General features: G+C 49.8%; 1 long non-coding RNA gene across 1 annotated transcript; it reads right to left on the bottom strand.

Moving 5' to 3' along the window:
• Positions 1-2,909: 2,909 nt before the first annotated feature.
• On the bottom strand, positions 2,910-15,585 carry LOC148754791 (uncharacterized). The gene is made up of 3 exons (XR_016019650.1): positions 14,427-15,585; positions 10,590-10,650; positions 2,910-5,397 (listed from the first exon to the last, which is right to left on the bottom strand). It is a non-coding gene; the product is annotated as an uncharacterized LOC148754791 (long non-coding RNA).
• Between the last annotated feature and the right edge of the window lie 2,894 nt (positions 15,586-18,479).

Raw genomic sequence — 18,479 nt, forward strand, 5'->3', positions numbered from 1 at the left:
AGAACTTCAACAAAGAGCTAGCAAGCATAAAAGAGGACATAGAAACCATTAAAAAAGAACCAGTCAGAAGTGAAGAATACAATAACTCAAATGAAGAATGCACTAGAAAGAATCACCAGCAGACTAGATGAAGCTGAGGATTGAATCAGTGATTTAGAAGACAAGGTAGGCGAAAACACCCAATCAGAACAGCAAAAAGAAAAAAAAGAAAAAAGAATCCAAAAAATTAGGATAGCTTAAGAGACCTCTTGGACAACATCAAGCATAACAATATTTGCATCATAGGGGCACCAGAAGAAGAAGAGAGAAAGCAAGGGATTGAGAACCTATTTGAAGAAATAATGACCAAAAACTTCCCTAACCTGGCAAAAGAAACTGACATGCAACTCCAGGAAGTGCAGAGAGTCCCAAATAGGATGAACCCAGAGGCCAACACCAAGACACACTGCAATTAAAATGGCAAATTTTAAAGACAGAGAATCCTAAAAGCAGCAAGAGAAAGCCAACTAGTAACTTATAAGGGAGCCCGCATAGACTGTCAGTTGATTTCTCAACAGAAACTTTGCAGGCCAGAAGGAATTGGCAGGAAATATTCTATGTGATGAAAAGCAAGGACCTACAACCCAAGGAACTCCACCCAGCAAGGCTTTCATTTAAAACCGAAGACTAGATCAAGAGCTTCCCAGACAAGAAAAAACTAAAGGAGTTTATCACCACCAGCAAACTATTGTTACAAGAAATGTTAGAGGGACTTCTTTAAGACAGAAAAAAAAATCAAAATTAGGAATTATGAAATGGCAATAGCTACATATCTATCAACAATTACTTTCTTTTCTTTTTTTAATTGGGGAATATTGGGTTTCTCCAGAGCCCATCAGCTCCAAGTCATTGTCCCCCAATCTAGTCGTGGAAGGTGCAGCTCAACTCTAAGTCCAGTTGCTGTTTTCAATCTTTAGTTGCAGGGGGTGCAGCCCACCATCCCATGTGAAAATTGAATAGGCAATCTTGTTGTTGAGAGCTCACACTCTAACCAACTAAGCCATCCAGCCGCACCCTCAACAATTACTTTCAGTGTAAATGGATTAAATGCTCCAATCAAAAGACATAGGAGGGCTGAATGGATAAGAAAACAAAACCTTTACATATGCTGCCTAAAAGTGAATTAATTCAGATTGACAGACACACACAGACAGAAAGTAAAGGGGTGGAAAAAGATATTTCACGAATATGAAAACAAACAAACAAAAGTCAGGTGTAGCAATACTTATACCAGACAAAACAGACTTTAAAACAAAGGCTATAAGACGAGATAAAGAAGGACCCAGTAATCCCACTTCAGGATATTTATCCAAAGAAACTCAAAATGCTACTTTGAGGGGACATGTGCATCCATATGTTCATTGCAGCATTGTTTACAATGGCCAAGATATGGAGGCAGCCTTGGTGACCACCGATGAAACAATGGATAAAGAGGAGGTGGTACATATATACAGTGGAATATTGCAAAGCCAGGGAAAGGAATGGGTTCTTTCCATCTGCGGCGGCATGGTTGGACCTGGTGGGTATTGTGCTGAGTGGAGTGTCAGACAGAGAAAGACAGATGCAATGTGATTTTGCTTATATGTGGAATCTAAAAAAACAAAACTTACAAACAAAACAGAAACAAACATATAGATACAGAAAACATCTTAATGGTTGCCAGATGGGACAGGGGTTGGGGTGTGGGTGAAAGAAGGGGAAGGGATTGTGAAGTACAAATTTGGTTGTTACAAAGTAGTTATGGGGATGTAGGGTATAGCATAAGGAATATAGTCAATAATATTGTAATAATTGTATATGGTATGAGGTGGGTGCTAGATTTGTTGGGGTGATTGATGGGAGGGGGTTGATTGATAGGCAAATAGGGGAAGGTGAAAGTTCCAACAACACTGAGTAGGGGACTATTCTTGGTTCCCTAGTCTCAGAGGAACAAGAGAGCGCAGGAGGATTTTGATAAGCCCAAGTGGACAGCAGATGAGACTAGGGGCTGGGTTGGGGGTAGAGTGGAAAGGAGCAAACAGGGAGGACCAATATAGACTGGCCCTAGGTGTTTGCACGAGTGGCTCTTTCCCAGGACAAGGAGTCACTATTACCCACCAGCAAGAGGGCAAAGAGAACCTCGTGTGATTTTTCACCCTTCCAGTTCCCATAGGCTGGAGACTTCATTCTTCATTGCAAACTCACTAGCCTTTGAAGTTGCAGGAGGCCAAGTCTCAGCTGTCTGCCATGTTGGGTTCATGAGTGGTCACATATGACAGGTTCCACTGGAGGCTTCTGCTGCCCAAAGGAGCCCTCTGTTCTGTGACACAAGAGGAATTCTGGAAGAGTAGGTTAATCAAACGACATCCTTACTGGCCACATCCTTATTCTTATGGACGAGAAGTCTCACGTTTGCTGTTGGTCAATGGATCCATAAGCTCATGCCTGGATATTTCTGGTATACCAGGGGAAGCTTCTTGACAGAAAGCATCTGATACATAAATTCCCTTTTAGTTGGAAAAAAAAATTTTTTGTGTGTGTACCGTTGGTTCAGATTTTCCCAGAACTAAGTTTTAAACTGGAAGTGAGTGAAATATCTTTAAAAACTGTATTTAAAAACTCCAGGGCCACAGGTTACTATTTAATGACTGATTTGTGATATCTTAGAGAGGTTGGGAATTCTGGGGCATGAGGAGAAGGGAGCAGGTAACAACATAAAGAACACAAACATGCATGTACTGAGGCCCATCTGTGAGACTAGAATGGGTGACAGGCAAAGAATAGCAGGGGATGAGGCTGGAAAGACCACCAGAGACCAGTACAGAAGAGTTCTGGTTAAGAAACTGAACGTTGGCCTGCTGTGAATGGTGAGCCATTGAAGATTTTAGACACTGAGCAGGACAGGGCCAGATTTGCATTTTAAAACATAAATAGCAAAATGTTAAATGGATGCAGTAGGGAGCCACTGGATTCAGCTACTGAAATAGAAGAGGTGACCAGGCAGGAGAATTGAGAGGAGAAGCTGGTGGCTGCTTTGGTGGCCACTGGTCTTGGGGTAGGAGGAAGCAAGCCTGATGCAGATGACCTTCAGATGTCTGACTTGGGATCTGGGGAGATGGAGACAGAAGAGCAGCTTAGGAAGTGTCTCTACCTCCAGCTAAAATCATACGTCTGTTTTGGACAGTGAGTTTGGGATGCCTACAGAAGAGCCACCTGGGGACACTTCCACAAAATTGCCTGGGTTTACGTGAATCTACTTTTTCTAGGCTAAGTGATGTCTTTCCATTTATTCTCACAATATCCTCTCCATGTGTCAGAGGGCAAGAGGTTGCTGAGACCCAGTCTGGAACCTGACCCTGAGCATAAAGTGGCTTTCAGCAGGAACACTGATTCCTTCCAGGTAGCATTTGCCACCATTTCTTCAGCACTTAACTGTGTGCCCAGCACTGTGCCCCAAGCTTTCCATACATTCTCTTTATCTCACAACAACCCTCTGAGGTAGGTATCACCCTGTATCTCATATGGGCAAGCTGAGAAAGAGTAAATTACATGCCCAAGTTTTCACAGCTAGAAAGTAGCAGAATTGGCATTTAAACCAGGCCTAAAATTCCCCTCAAGGGGATTATACTCAACTATATCGTATTACTGCCAGTTGAGCATCGGAATTGAAGCCTAACAGTTCTATTGTGGTTTCACTTGCAAACTCATTCATTCATGTATTCATTCATTGAATTAACAATGAACTCCTATTATGCACAGAGTATAATCATAGTCAAAGCAACATGGGTGCTGGGGGTGGGGAGCGTGTGGTTGCATAAGAACAAGTAAGTCTTTGTCTTCAGGGAATTCTAAAGCAGAGGTCAGCAAACCACAGTCTGAGCACCAAATCTAAACCACTGCCTACGTGTGTGAATAAAGTTTTATTAGGTCACAGCCACGCCCATTTGTATACATGATGTCTGTGGGTGCTTTTGCACCACAAGGCAAAGTTGAACAGTTGCAACAAAGACCCAATGGCCCACAAAGCTTAAAATATTTATAATCTAGCTCTTTACAGAAAAAGTTGCTGACCTCTGGTCTACAGTCAGAACCATACAGGTCATAGACTATGAGAAAATCCAGATGATTAAAATGGCCCAAATCAGGAGCTGCGGGGATGCCAAGGACCGAGACGAAAGCCATAGGCAGGATTCACCCAGGAAGAGGTTTTCAACATGGGCTACGTTGGAGTGATGGGACATTTGCCTCAGACTCCAACCCAGAGCACGTCCCCACGCGTGCCTGTGCCTGAATGCCTACAGTCCAGGATGAGGTAAGAGATGTCCAGGCACTTGGAAAGTGACCATCCAAGTTCTCTTTCCAGAGCAGCAGAAATCATGACAGTGGCCCTGCCTCTGCCATTGCTGAGCTGTGTGACTTTGAACCAATCTACTTATCTCCTGGTCCCCAGACACCAGCCATCTCTTACTGGCCCATCAGGTTGTGAAAAACAAATGCGGGGAGGGGGAGAAATACCTGAGTGACTTGTGAAAAATGCAAGTGCTCTGTAAATCCTGGGGGTCCTTTGGGCAGTTGTATGCACTTATAGACTGCCTTGAAGATAATCACACAGAGCACTTAGACGCAAAATTGTCAGCCTTGAATGCAAATTTGCCTTTGTCCCCTGCTAAGCACACTCTATTTTTTATTAATTCACTCATGATGTAGCTTGGTAGGTTACGAAAGAGTCCCCCTGAGAGAAGTCATTTGTCAATCTGGGAATGTGTGGACGTCCCACCCCGAGAGACTGCAGCATGTTTTCCCGGAGGTGGAGGCAGCCTGGAGGTTGGAGCTGGTCTGGGTTTATGCTGGAGTTCTGGACCCAAGGGAATGCATTTAGTCTGGACCCATCACAATGGGAACTTTGCATATTCTCTGCCAGTTGGCCCCGCTCTGCTAGACGCTGTGTTCCCTGCTCCCTCGACCTTCCTCCAGGAAGCACCCCTTCTGGCCCAGCCTTGATGATGCTTTTCCGCTCATACCCTTGAACCCACATCCCCAGCCCAAGGGGGAGCTGATCTCCAGCCTTGTCAGTGCGGCCGCTGCACCTGGCTCGCCTTTCTCCACCCTGGGCCAAACCCTCAGACGCAGGAGAAACCAGAGCTCACTCAGCTGGCCAGCACCCGGGCTTCCTGTCCAAGTGTTTGTGGCTGGGCTTCCTGCTGACGGAAGGGCGGCTTCAGTTCTCCTCTGACATCCCAAGAGGTGGCTCCCAGGGCCCAGGCCACCAAGCACGTCCAGCTGGCACCCAGAGCAGGAGCCCAACTGCACTCCATGCAGCTGTCAGACGACATTCACAGGGACGCTGGGGTCACGCCTCCAGAGCTATAAAGGGGATTCCTTTGGGGAGAGAGGAAGCTGTGAATCAGACCAGAAATGCAGGAGCTCAGGCTTGTCCTGGGCAGATGGCCAAACATGCCTCACATACACCCCACTCCAGACTGACAGACCCCCTCGCTTCACTCAGGTCCAACTCCCTTGCCATCTGCAAGCCTTCAGCCTGCGTCCTTTGGAGAGTCTCCCCCACACAGCTTCCCGCTGTCCCAGGAGGACTGGGAACAGGGCCCAAGCACCCGGATTACAGCCCACCCTGGCTCTGACCTCATGGCCTTGAGGAATTTAACTTCACAGAAAAGCAGCTTCCCTTTCATGAGTGAAAACTGGAGAATGAGAATGTTTTCGGAGCATACCTCGTTTATTTTCCCACATTCAAGGGCGGTGACATAGGAAACGGGGTTAGATTTGTTCTATATAGCTCCAGAGGTCAGAACAAGCATTATATAAAGGCAGAATTCAATATAAACAAGGAAAAACTTAGCTACAAAATAAGCTGTCCTCTGGGTAGTGAGTATCCTGTTCCTAGAGGAATTCAATAGAAATTGTTTGCAGAGACTTTAAGCTCTAGACGGTAGTTCTGTCTCCATTACTCTCACAGGACCAGCAACCAGCAAGTGCCTGACAAAGAGTGAGTGCTCCAAACATTTGTGGGAGGCGGGGTGGGAGGCAAATAACAGAGGATGGAAAGGATCATATTTGAGAATTGTGGAGAATAGATTCCTCCTTCAAAAGAGAGTTTGGACCGGCTGCCTGGAATCCAGTTGTCTTTGACTCTACGGTTATAAGGCAAGGCTTGTAGGTGTCCACTCCAAAGGGAAACATCCCCTCCAAAACAAGGCTGAGCAATTCTCCTGACGAGGTGTGCACTCACAGGCACACACCTTTCTATCCGAGAGCTCTAGAGCCTACACACCCCCTTACATAGACTTCATCAGTCACTTCTACCTGAAGTGGCCCTGAAAAACAGAGTCCCCATTGGAAACAGATAGAGCCTGAGGCTCAAAGTAGTGACTTGTCTGAGCTGAGACTTACCCTCAGGGCTCCTCATCCTGAGGCCAGTGTCCCCTTCATGGGCATGTTAGTCTGTCCTATTGCCTGCCATAGAGCTTTCTGCCCCTGGCCACTGATAGTAAGGTCTAACAGGAAATCTGGTGCTTCATTAAAAGCACACAGAGGTTCCCCTATCCCTTGAAAAATGCACAGGAAACAGATCTTTTTTTAAAAAACATAACATTATAAGATCCTCCCAGCAGGAGAAGGCTTGGGCATTACAGTAACCAATGGAGGATCTGGGACTATTTCCAGAGCAGGTTTACATTTCAGGGCCAACCCTCTAGATCACCGTCTTGGAAGGCTGTGGTCTTTTCCAAGGGTTTGACTTGGCGATTAGGTGGGTCACTTGCCTGTTTGCCCTCAGATCCATGTCCTCCCCTCCCCTGTCCTGCTCTTTCTCACAGGAGGCTGATGCCTGAAGGCTCCATTTAGTCTGGTTGGTCACCCAGCCAGGAGCCTGGGGGCGGAGGAGGTAGGAATCAGTCTTTCTCTTCCCTTCCTTTATCTGGAGGGTCACCTCTGAGGTCCCTATTCCTGCCAGAGAGCCTCTGCCAGGGTTCCATCTCTCTCCAGGTTCTGCAAACACCATCTCTTCTCATTGACCTTTCAGTCCAGGAATAGTGCCATTTTCCTGTGGCTGCTACTCTCAACGTCGCCTCTCACCCAAGTCTGCCATTCCATCTCTTCCAATGCCTTTATAACTAGGTTCCCTCAGCTAAGGTTTCTGGAATGAGTTATATTTTCTGCCTGGACTCTGACTGATTTCATGTCAACGTGGGTCTGTTGAGACCCAGCCTGGAGAGGGTTAGCCAGATGGAAATATGGGACAGTTCTATCTTGATCACCCTCAGAAAAGTCAAAGAGGGAGGCAGGCCAGGAGGCTTCCAAGGGAGGACCAGGTCTGCAGTGGCCTGGGGATGAGGAAGCAGGCCAAGTGCACCTGTGACTCTGCATAGGAAACAGAGGACCCAGAGTCAGCCAGGCTGTCCCACCCAAGGCCCGTTTCATTAGTCCTGGAATCATTCAGTGCTACGACACAGTCAGTGCTTCTCACACACGTGGGCCAAACAGCGTGACTCAGCCTCTCAGAGCTCTGAGCAGGCCAGGCTTCCAAGTCCACGTCACCTCCATCGAGGTGGGAGAGGAGGGCTCCCTCAGCGACAAAAGCAAAAAAAGCAGGTGTCTTTCTTCCCCATTCCCAAACCTGCGGCATCTGGGACTCAAAGAGAAGAGAGTCACAGACTCTTCCTTTTCCCCCCATTTCCACCCCCAAGGCCCCTCACTCTTTTAACAGCCTTGCCTGGGCAGGGACCCAAGGGGAGTCTGTGTTCTCTGAAAATATTATTCATGAGCACAGATACATTATGGAGAAAGGACGAAAGCTGGGCCTCACCTTCAGAGTGATGTGAACCTACTACATGCTCAGTGCTGAGCTCTGTACGTGCACACATTTTATGTCATTTCCTCCGTCTATAATAGGAGAGAATCAGACCTCCCAAAAATGCATCAGGCCCCATTCAGTGTATCTTTATTGGGTATCTGCCAGTTACTAGGCATTTTGCAGAGATGAGTGAACTATGGTTCCTGCCTTCCAGGAAAGTTAAGAAGCTGGGGTCTGGGTCAGCCAGACCTGCCTGAGTTTGAATCCAGGCTACAGCAATTAGTAGTTATGTGACCTTGGGCAAATGACTCTTGCCCCTGAGCCTTAGTTTCCTCATTTATAAAATGGGCATAATAATCCTCTTGCCTCGAGTTGTTCAAGGATTCATGTAGGCAACAAGCTTAGCAAGTACCCCGCACACAGTGAACATTCTTCAACAAGTGTTGACTATTATTATTTTTAAAAAATTAGTAAATCTAGAATACGTGCACAGCCCTGTGGTAGCATCCAGGGGTGAAAGTCTTTTTGAAGGCTGTCCCACTAGTGCCTCTGTTAACACTGTGAGTATATATCATAAAGCCTTCTGGCTCCAGAATAGGATAAAACATGGCTCTCCCTCATAGTGGATGTCTCCAACAACCTGACCTCAGAGGCATCCCACATGCCATCAGTCCCCCTGACAGGCTCTGCTGCCACCCCTCTGAGTTGCCGGATGTCCGCTAAGGTCCAAGGTTTGGAGAGTTTCCGGGACTGGTGGGGTCACACTGTGGCTGGGCCATGCCTGGCAGCCCCACCCTTCCTGGCAACCAGGCCTCCTCCTCAGTCTGTGAAAGCCTGCCAATGCAGGCAGGCGGGGATGTGGGCAGAGGGAGACGGAAGGTCCTGCTCGGATGTTTGCCCCAAGGGAAGCCTGTGGGGGGTGAAGGGGGGTAGGATGGGGAGGTGGGAGGAGTTGGGCAGGCTGCTACTGCCAGGCAGAAAATCCTGTCCCTGGAAGTGCCAAGTGCTCCTCCTAGTGGGGAAGGAATGATTCTAGATCCCATTTGGCTGTCCTCCCCACACCCAGTAAAGTTAGGGCATCTTCACCAGGCCTAGTTATTAAGTGATGGAAATATCGGTCCCATTTTACAGCAGATCACCATTGAAACAGCCTTTTTACATCCAGTTCCCACAACTGGGTGATTTTTCGGGCAGCACATTTTCAATACCCCATTTCACAGGTGACAACATTGAGTCAGTCTCCAGCAACTAGTTTGGCAGAGCTGGGACTCAAAACCAGGTCTTTTCATTCTACTTCCCATAGGTGTTTTTTTTAGTGCACTGCCCTCAAAATTGGCAAAGAGGGAGCAATGCCCACTTTCTTGTCCCCTGTCTACCCTCTGCACCTCTACTCCTCACACAAAAGCCACACCATCTTGATAGCAGGGCTACTCCTTTTCTTTGCCCCTCAGTCACAAGCATCTCAGTGTCCAGTGCCTGTCTAAACTCACCCCTTTCCTGCAAGATCATCCCGCTTTTTCAAACCCCACACATCTCAAGATTAGTCTTTCCTTCTACCAGCAGACCTATTTCACTGTCCTCCAAAAGAAAAAGGCTTCTGCTCACTGTGGTCATATTTAGAGCTCAGGAAGTCTCCTCCCAGAGAAACCTTGACAACACACAAACTGTGCTGAGCCCAGACAGTTCATATACTGAGCGAAGGGGGTGGCGGGGAGTGACTCTGGCCCCCCACCCCCCTTGTCCTGGCAAAGACTGGTTGGAGAAGGGCCATTTTGGAGCCACTTACTCATCAAGGAGGGGGAGGTGACCCTTGCCCTGTCTTCTTCCCTGAAAACAAAGTGCTTCTTTTGAGCTCTCCAGAGGCTGGCCTCCTGCTCTGAATGCAACCACAAGCAACCCTTGGGATTCCCAGTTTCTGGGGGATGGGGGCCTGGTTTGGCGACTCAGCTGCCACTGGCACCTCTCCTACAGAGCAAGGCAGGCGAGGTGGGCCGGGGATCCCCATCCTGCAGGGAGGCTCTCCCCAATCTGGGAGCCGGCTCTCCTCCCTGGGCTCCAGGAGGAGGATGGCTCACGCTGCAGGCCACCCGGATCTTGCCATGGGACAGAGCTGGGCCTGGGCTCAAGAACAGGACATGCAGGCAATGAACTGTTTTCTGGGAAGGCAGCCAGTCCTTGTGCCCTCAGGCTTCCGGGCATTGAGGAAAGTGACAGAGCAGGCACCCGCTGCCACCCTCGGTCGGCCCACCCCAGGCCCTGGCTGGCGTGCACACCCTGATTCCTGTGTCTGGGCCAAAGCATTGCAGCAGGAGGGACCACACCACTCAGCCTCTCCCTCGGCCACTGCTTCCCGAACTGAGCACTGCTGCTGCTGCTGCTACTGCTGCTGCTGCTGCTGCTGCTGCGTGGGGGGAAGGAGGGGCGTGACCTGAGGCCTCAGGCCCGTGACCCCTGTGCCCCCAGAGCACAGGACTCACATCCAGCTGTTTCATTATCAGCACAACTTATCTCCCCGGCTAGGCAGAGCTGTTCCAGGGCATAGGAAAGCTACCTGATTTGAGCTCAAAAACGGTGGGTTCTCATCCCTCGTAATGTTGCCATCTTCCTGTGGGACCATTGTTATGTCATTTCATCCACTGAACTCCACTTTTCTTAGCTGTACCATGGGGCAGTAACTCCTGCCATACCCAGTTCTCTGGTTGCTCAAAGCCTTAGAGTGAGTGTAAGATGTCTGTGAAAATGCCTAAGGCACAATACTCACATGAGGGCTTCTTGCTGTTGTTAAAATCTTATTGACCTGGTTTAGTATTTCCGTTTTTCACCTGAGAAGAAAATGAAGGGAAAATGAACTGGAAGAGTGTGGGTCGCCGGCAGACTGAGCTCTCCTCAGCCATCCACCCTGCGGCTGGAGTAGCACCCATTCCAGGCCCCTTGGCTGACAGAGTGGGTGCTTGTGGCCGAGGGCAGGATGGGCAGACTGCTCCCGAATGGAGTCCCAGTGTGTGATTGCAGGAGGTTGAGAGCCCACCTCCATTTCCCACTTGTTGGAGTGGCCAGCCTGCCTCTTGGAGGCCTCCAGGGGCTCTCCTGCCCCCTTTCTCCGGCTATTCAGTGCGCACCTGGGAGCCACATTTTCAGAAAAGTAACGGAGCTTGGACAGCTGATGAAGGGGGTCAAAACCAGGTCATAGGAGAGACAGCTGAAGGAACTCAAGGAGCTCAACCCAGATCAGAAGATCTGTCCTCCAATAGCACAGGACAGTCATAGGCAAGGGGCTTGGACCTTCTCTGACCCCAAAGGGCCCTACAGTGAACACTGAGAGGCAAATTTTGGCTACTCTAAGAAAGAACTTTCTGAAAGCTGAGCTATCGCACAAGGAATGGACAACTCATGGGCAGTGAACCCCTGATCACTGGAGGTGTCTATGCTCAGATGGAGTGAACGCAGTGGTAGTGGCAGACTTTATAAAGGGGATCAGGAGCTAAGAACTTTAGGGGATCCTTCCTTCTTCCTGGGGGTCCCAGGATCCTATGTTCACCACAGGATGCGAGCTTCACCCTGGTATTAATTAGCCAGCACCGCCGAAGAGGGTTATTCGGAACAGAAGTGCGTGGCCAGAGCATGTTGCTGGTACCGCCCACAGTGCTGCACATATTGTACATATTATACACATGTGGGAGGGGCCCGGCGTCTATCGGGACAGGCAGTTTAATGGGTTATAAACAGTTCTGTTCCCATGTAACCTTCTGTTTACACACAAAAGAAGTGTATTTCTCTCCCCTCGCTGTGTAAATAGAACCCACAGAGGCTCCTCACTGCCACAAAGCATGTGGCCTTCCCAGTGCCAGGAAAAACAAGTCCGCGCATGAAAATAACCCACCCTGAAACGTGGCAGGCCAATTGTTCAGGGCTGGGTGGTCCCTTGGTTACCACACACGAGTCTGGTGCATGGTGTTCACTGGCCACCATCCACACGGCAGTCACCCTGAGTCAGGAGGGAGGAAGGTGCTGGGTAGTGGTCTGTTTCTAAAGAGGCTGCTGGTGATTCCTGAAGCTGGGACCCCCGAGGCTGTCACGGAGCTTCCTGTCAATCCAGCCTCCCCATCAGCCCAGAACCTAGGCCAGCAGCTGGCCAGCTGTAGACCAGCTGTTGGCATGAGGCAAGCCAGCAACCAAGAGTCACTACAGTTGAGGAGCAGCCTTCATCTTAAAAGGGGCCCAGCGCAGACCCCCAGGAAAGTGCAGCTCTTAATGGAAGGGTGCTGGCTTTCTTCAGGCAAATTAATATCGATGGAGCAGATGATGTTTTATCTTGTTTTCATCTGTACCACAGCAGCCGTATATGGGAATGGCATGGCTTTGCAAGGGTAGGGATGGTCAGATGTCACCCAGAAAAAGTGAAACAGAGTTCCCAAGAGGAGCTGGAGTCCAAGAGTTGGAAAGCACCCTGCCCAAGGCCTGGTCCACAATAAATCAGTGGTAGAGCCAGAGCTAGAGCCCTGTCTCCTGAATCTCCATTCTCTTTCCATCAAGCCCTGTTCCGTGTAAATTGCAGGGTTAAGGAGGAAAGATCATCTGACACCTGCTGCCTCTGTGACCTGCCTGATGTGGTCCTTTCCCTCCCTCCTCTTCAGACCTTGGACCACACAAGCTTGCTCCTACTGCACACCTGCTGTGCAATCGATCAATCGATTGATTGGCCTGGAGGGCACTTACGTAGCTTCTGTGGCTGACCTCAGTTCAAAAGTTGCCTCCTCCAGGAAGCCTTCCCTGACTATGTGTTCTACATCACTGCTCAGTATTAATTCTCTGCAGAGAACTATCTACTGTTTTCTTGTTTATGTACGTGTGTATGTATATGTGTGTTTAATCTGTCCCCTCCCAATAAAATGTAAGTACTAGTGGGGACCAGGCTGGTGCTTAACAAATATGATTGAATGACCAAAAGAGAGAATTTCATTTTTAATTGCCAACAGCCTAGAATTGGTGGAGATTTGAATATGTGTGGAGACATTGTTAAATCTTACGTTTTGAACACTGTGGGAGTCTCCCTCAGGTGACTCACGAGGTCCCTGCACCCCTGGCCAGCACCTCTAATATAATCGGAGTGCTTCGTGTCCATAGACCCCGATACCTCACAGGAAAAGAAGCACAAAGCGCTTTCTTGGTCTCTCGATTAGCAAATGGGATTTTCTGAAAATAACCCTTCTTTGTTTTCCCTCTCACTTACAGAAGGAAAACTCAGGAGATGGGGTTGACAGCCTGCTCTCCCCCCACTACCCTCTCCCATAATTGCTTCCCTCCCTTCTTCCTCTCCCATCCTGAGTATTTGTCATTCTCTGCTTGTGGCAAATTGCTTTTCACCTTTGAAAACCAAGAATGGTTGCTCACCAAGACAGCCTGGAAGTTTTTGCAAGCAGGGGGTGTTTAGAGACAGAAAACACTATTGATTACTCCCCCAATAACAGTGTCCCTGAAATTCAATTTACTAAGCATTTGTGGGCAGTCTGTGAGGCCACAACTGTGCTGGGCATCCTGGTGACGCAGAGGCCTGTCCTGCCTTTGAGGAGCTCTCGGGCCAGTAAGAAAGAGATTATTGTGACTCAATAAATGTTTTCTTAAGTGCTACTAAATGCTCAACACTGGGCGGCCTGCAGTGAATAAGGAACAGGCCTGCTCTTGAGCAGTGCATCGTCATGTGGAGGAGAAATCCCTGACAATTTCAATGCTCTGTTTTGGGTTCCACGGAAGGAAAGTGCAGATGAGCAGAAATGGGGCAGGTGCTAAGGGAGCAGACATGGAAGTTAAGCTTTCAGAGAGAGGTGGAAGTTTCCCCAGGACAAGGTGTGGGGGTGGGTAGTTGGATGGGAACGGTTTTGGGCAAAGGGAGTCAGGTGCAGAAGTGGGCATGTACTTACTGGGTCCAAGGAACAAAGGGGGACTCCAGTGGCTGGAGGAAGGGGAGAGGGAGCAGACAGCATGAGACAGGGCTACAGAGGCAGGCAGGGAAAGCATAGAAGACAGAGGCTAGAGAAGAGTTGCAGAATGGTGAGGGGTCTATTGCAACAAAAAAGTTAGGGAAAATGTTAAGGGGGCAGTGAAAAATTTTAGATTTTATCATGTAAGCAGTGGGAAGCCAGGAAAGGATTGCTGGGTGGGGAGGGGAAGCGGGAAGATGGCAGTGGGGCCATCAGTCTGAAGGCTGTTGCCAGGGTGCAAGACAGATGACAAGGGCCACAGCAGAGTGGCAAAGGGTGAGGGGAATTGACAACTACAATAAAAATAACATGGTCTTTCCATTCCTCTTCCCACGACAACATGAAGCCCCCATTTCAAATGCCATCTCTGACCCCGTCCCCAGATCCTTTCCTCCATCTGCCCTGTCTCACTGCTCCCTGCCTCACAGCTCCCCAGGGGAGATGGTATCAAAAAACAAGAGCTTCTGGAGAACAGGTGCATTCAGACAGCGGGGAGGGGGAAGTGGCCTGAGGATCTGGGACAGCTCATCCTGAAAGCAGAAGCCCATAAAATGCCTCCCTGACCCAAAAGACTCCCACGGCCTCCCGTGACGGTGTTTGTGCATAGATAATCACTTTACCTGAAATTCCAGCCACTGGAAATGAACTGGAGGAACAAACTCCTCTTCAAGAAAGTCCATTCTGACGCACACATTGGGAAAAAGTGGTTAGTAAAGGAAAGGCTCCTTGGGCAGCCACGGGGAGACGTGGTTGGTTGTGAAACACCTTTGTTCTGTGAGAAAGAGCGTCCTTGTTCCATCAAGTGATTCATGGCCCTTTGGTTCCTTGGTCCACTGGGGAGGCTGGATCTGCTGAGCTGGCGAGGGACAGCAGATGGTGACAGAAAGAACACAAGGCAGTGCAGCCGCGGAACCTGCGTTCCAGGGCAGACTCTGCATGAGCCCCTTTCCAGATCTGGGCCTCAGTTTCCCAATCTGTAAAAAAGGGGTCAGAGCAATTGACAGTAAGATGCCTCCCGTCTCTGACCTTTTCTCTCTAGGTGTCTGTGGACCAGTTCACCCACCAGGACCAGAGCAGGGGTAGGAACGCCTGTCTGCTTCCACCTTCTGCCGGGAGCCCGACGGTCACACCGACTCCATTTGCCTTTTTAACACTGTCGTGAAAAGGAGCAAATGTCAGGCACAGCTGCCAGCGAGCCCGTAGCTCAGGGTATATCTGATGGGAGAAAGTCCCTTCCCAGCCAACCTCCCCACCTGTTGACGCCCCCAGCGGGACACGTGAGGTTTCAGTGGCTGCTGGTAGCAGCTGCCCTGAAGTGGGTCTGGCCAATTCCATCCCCTCATCACTTTCTAATTGGGCCTTGGATGGCTTTCAGGACTTCCCGACTCTCGATGTGCTCACTGCCAAGACCTCCACCCAGCCTGCAACCTGAGGAAGGTGCCAAAGGCCTGCGCCAGGGAGGCCAGCACCCGCTGACCATAGGCTGCTGGGTGAGCACAGCCCAGGGAGGACAGCCCTGGCAGGATAGGCCTCTGGGGAGAGGAAAGAGAAGCAGGGGGGCTGCCTCAAAGGCTCTGCCTGTATTTCCAGGGACAGGTATGGAAACTGGGCTGGAACATAGCTAAGAAAGGCAAGAAACTGATGGGAAAACAAGTCACCTGGTCAGAGAAATAAGGAGGGTTAAAGTCAAGGAAACTGGGCCAGGCAGGGCAAGCAAGAAAAGGAATACCTCTTGCCTCCACCTCCAACCTCCCCTTCCTCCCCCAGACTCCCTGAGTCTTTCATGTATACCCCTACCATTCCTGACACCCTCCTTCCAGCCTCCCCCATCCACCTTCCCCAGCCGCTCCACCCTAATCCCACCTCCCACCCCAGCCCTGACTGAAAGCTGGGTGTGAGGGGCGGGGGGGTCACTGGACAGTCTTTGGGTAAGCTTCAGGATCAAACACCAAGGAAGGGGAGGGTTGGTATTCCTTCTTCCCCTCTCCCTCTCCCTCAAAGCTCCCGGGAGGAGTAGGAGAAGCCAATTCAGCCCAGAGAGCTGGGCCCTAAAGGCTTCCTGGCACCCGGCACCCCAGCACCAAGAAGCCCCGTCTAACACACAGTGGCAGAAATGAGGCCTGGGGGGTGGGGAGCAGGCAGGGTGCTGCCCCCTGAGGAGGCATTGGCCCCAGGCCCCAGCTGGGTTGGCAGCAGCCCTTCTTGGCTCAGACAAACTCCCTTGGAAACCAATCTCTACTACTCACTTCTTTCCTCTATTTGGCTGACAACCGAGTCAGAGCTGTTGGCTTGAATCCTTTTTTTCTTTTAAACTTCTATTCCTCTTTTTTTTTTTTTGCTTTGGAAAAAAAAATGTTTTGAACCAAGACATAGTGCAAGGCTCTTTCACGTCTTAAAATTTCTTTAAGAAAACAATGGTGCTCACAGGAAAACTGTGACAACCCTGTGTTTACACAGCACTTCACTATGTAAAAGTACTTTGGGCAGATCTTTGCAACCCCAAGCAGCAGGTGAGGCAGGTATCCTCGCAGCTGCCCCAGGTCGATGACTGGTCAGGTAAGGAGCCAGGTCCTGGGATTCTGTCAGAGAAGAGCTGGGGCAAGTTTCCCTAAACCCTCTAGGCCACAACAGCACCAACGAGGAAGGAAACCCATCTTCCCACAAGTACAATTTCCTTCTAACTTCTTGCCTGGGGCAACCTCACCTATGGGGGCATAGAGATGTAATCAGAGCTGAGGAACTGCCTGGTGAGGCCCCACAGGGACAAATCTCATATTCCTCTTCCCATCCTCCCATCTAAAGGGAAGGGTAGTGACGGGGTTACATTTCTTGAGCACCTACTGTGTGCTCTAGCCGTCTGCCAACATTATCTCATTTTACACGTGACAGCAACCTTGCAGGGTGGATATTAACCCCTTTTCCTAACTGAAGAAAAGTGAAGCCAGAAAGATGACGTCATTGCCAAGGCAACACAGAGGAAGATGTGGAGGCAGGATTTGAACACCGCTCTTTTTTACTCCAAAGCTCACGCCCTTTTCGCCACCCCTGTGTCACTGCCTCCCGAAAGCACATGGCCTTTACAGAGTTCCCCTGAGGAGGGAGAAGCCCCAGAGCACAGAATGAACACGGGCACGTCGTTCAATGTGGCTCTAAACAAACCTCTTCCTGGACTCTCAGGCTGGCAGCCCCAGGCCTGAAATTGCACCCACTCACCGTGTGAGCTGCACTGGTCCTAGGCCAACAGGAATAACAGAGTTGACTCTAGTCCAAAAACCCTTTGTTGAGTCCCTTTCGTGTGCCTCACACATAGCTGCCCGTAGGAGCCAGGGCAAACCTGGACCATACTTGATCCTTGCCCTCACCAAGCTTCTAACAGGAAGTGAAAGAGCTTCAGAATGACACACTGGCTTCTTCTGACCCTGTTGCTGTAGGTGAAAAGAGGGCATAGAAAGATGGAGGGGCTACAGTCACATCAACTCAGGAGGTTGGAGTCCTTGCTGGACTCAGCAAACTCCTCTCCACAGGCAAGCACAGGGCATCCTGTACCCCATTTTCCTGCCTGGTCTAGGACCTCTCAGGGGAAAAGCCCTTTAAAGCATAACTGACAGCATGAGTTCTCTCTCTGCCTCCCGTACGCTGGGGCATGTGCTTCACCCACAGGAACATATGCTCCCGGGGCTGGGCTGGGCATTACACAGTCTCACCTCTGAGGTCTGGGAGGCAGGGGGTCGCAGATTTGGGAAGCCCACATGTTGAGGCAGAAAAACCCTCTGAGTGACTTCAATTCCATACTCAGTAGGACCAACTGTGCACTATTCATTGTGCTGGGCTGGGAAGGAAGACAATATGTTGAAGCCCCAGCCTTCAAGGGGTTCCCAGGCCACTGGGCAAACAGACTATCTCTGGTCTGAAAAGTTAAGGGGCAAGAGAAGAGTAGACAGGGTGCTCTAGGGGTCCTGGTGGATTCTGCTTGGGGTCCTCAGGGAAGGCCACGTGGAGGAGATGACACTGAGAAGGGGTGAGAGGGTTCTGACAAGGGGAGTTGGAAGAAAAAGGGCAGAGACGGTTCTACAGAAAGAGTAAAGCAAAAACAAAAAAAATGGTCCAAGCCCTGGCCCAGTCGCACTCCAACTGGTAGGCTCACTTACCTTCCGGAGGCGACTTGCTCATTTGTGGGACGGAGAAAACAATTCTCTGACCCTGGGAACCATCCTGTGCACACTCCCCTCTCATCCTCGAATCAAGACCCTTCTTCCTGTTACCTTAGCTGCTCCTCTCCCAAACATATCCTTTTGGAAACTTAACACAGAACAAAAATAAAACATACAGCATAAATGCCGAGACAGCCCTTAACTGTCAGTTAGGGTATCCTGACATTCTACAGACAGGGAAACTGAGACCCAGTGTTATTGCATGACTTGCCCAGGGTCACCCAGCCAGTGCCTGGCAGAGCTAGGACCGGAAGCTCCTTATCAACCAGAGCCCTGATGACATGTTTGTGACAATCACATCTTTGAATTTTCTTCTCTTTGGAGGAAGAGGGTCAGTCTTTCCGACCCCGTGCCCCATCCTCACCCTCAGGGTAAAATCAGGCCCTCGCTTTCTCTCCCATTCATAGCAGCTTCTTGTGTCCACCTCATCCTGGTCTCCATTGCTTCCATGTGTCCACGTGT

Source organism: Rhinolophus sinicus, chromosome 17 (genome assembly GCF_057876585.1).
Source record: "Rhinolophus sinicus isolate RSI-liver-muscle chromosome 17, RSI-T2T, whole genome shotgun sequence".
Lineage (NCBI taxonomy): Eukaryota > Metazoa > Chordata > Mammalia > Chiroptera > Rhinolophidae > Rhinolophus > Rhinolophus sinicus.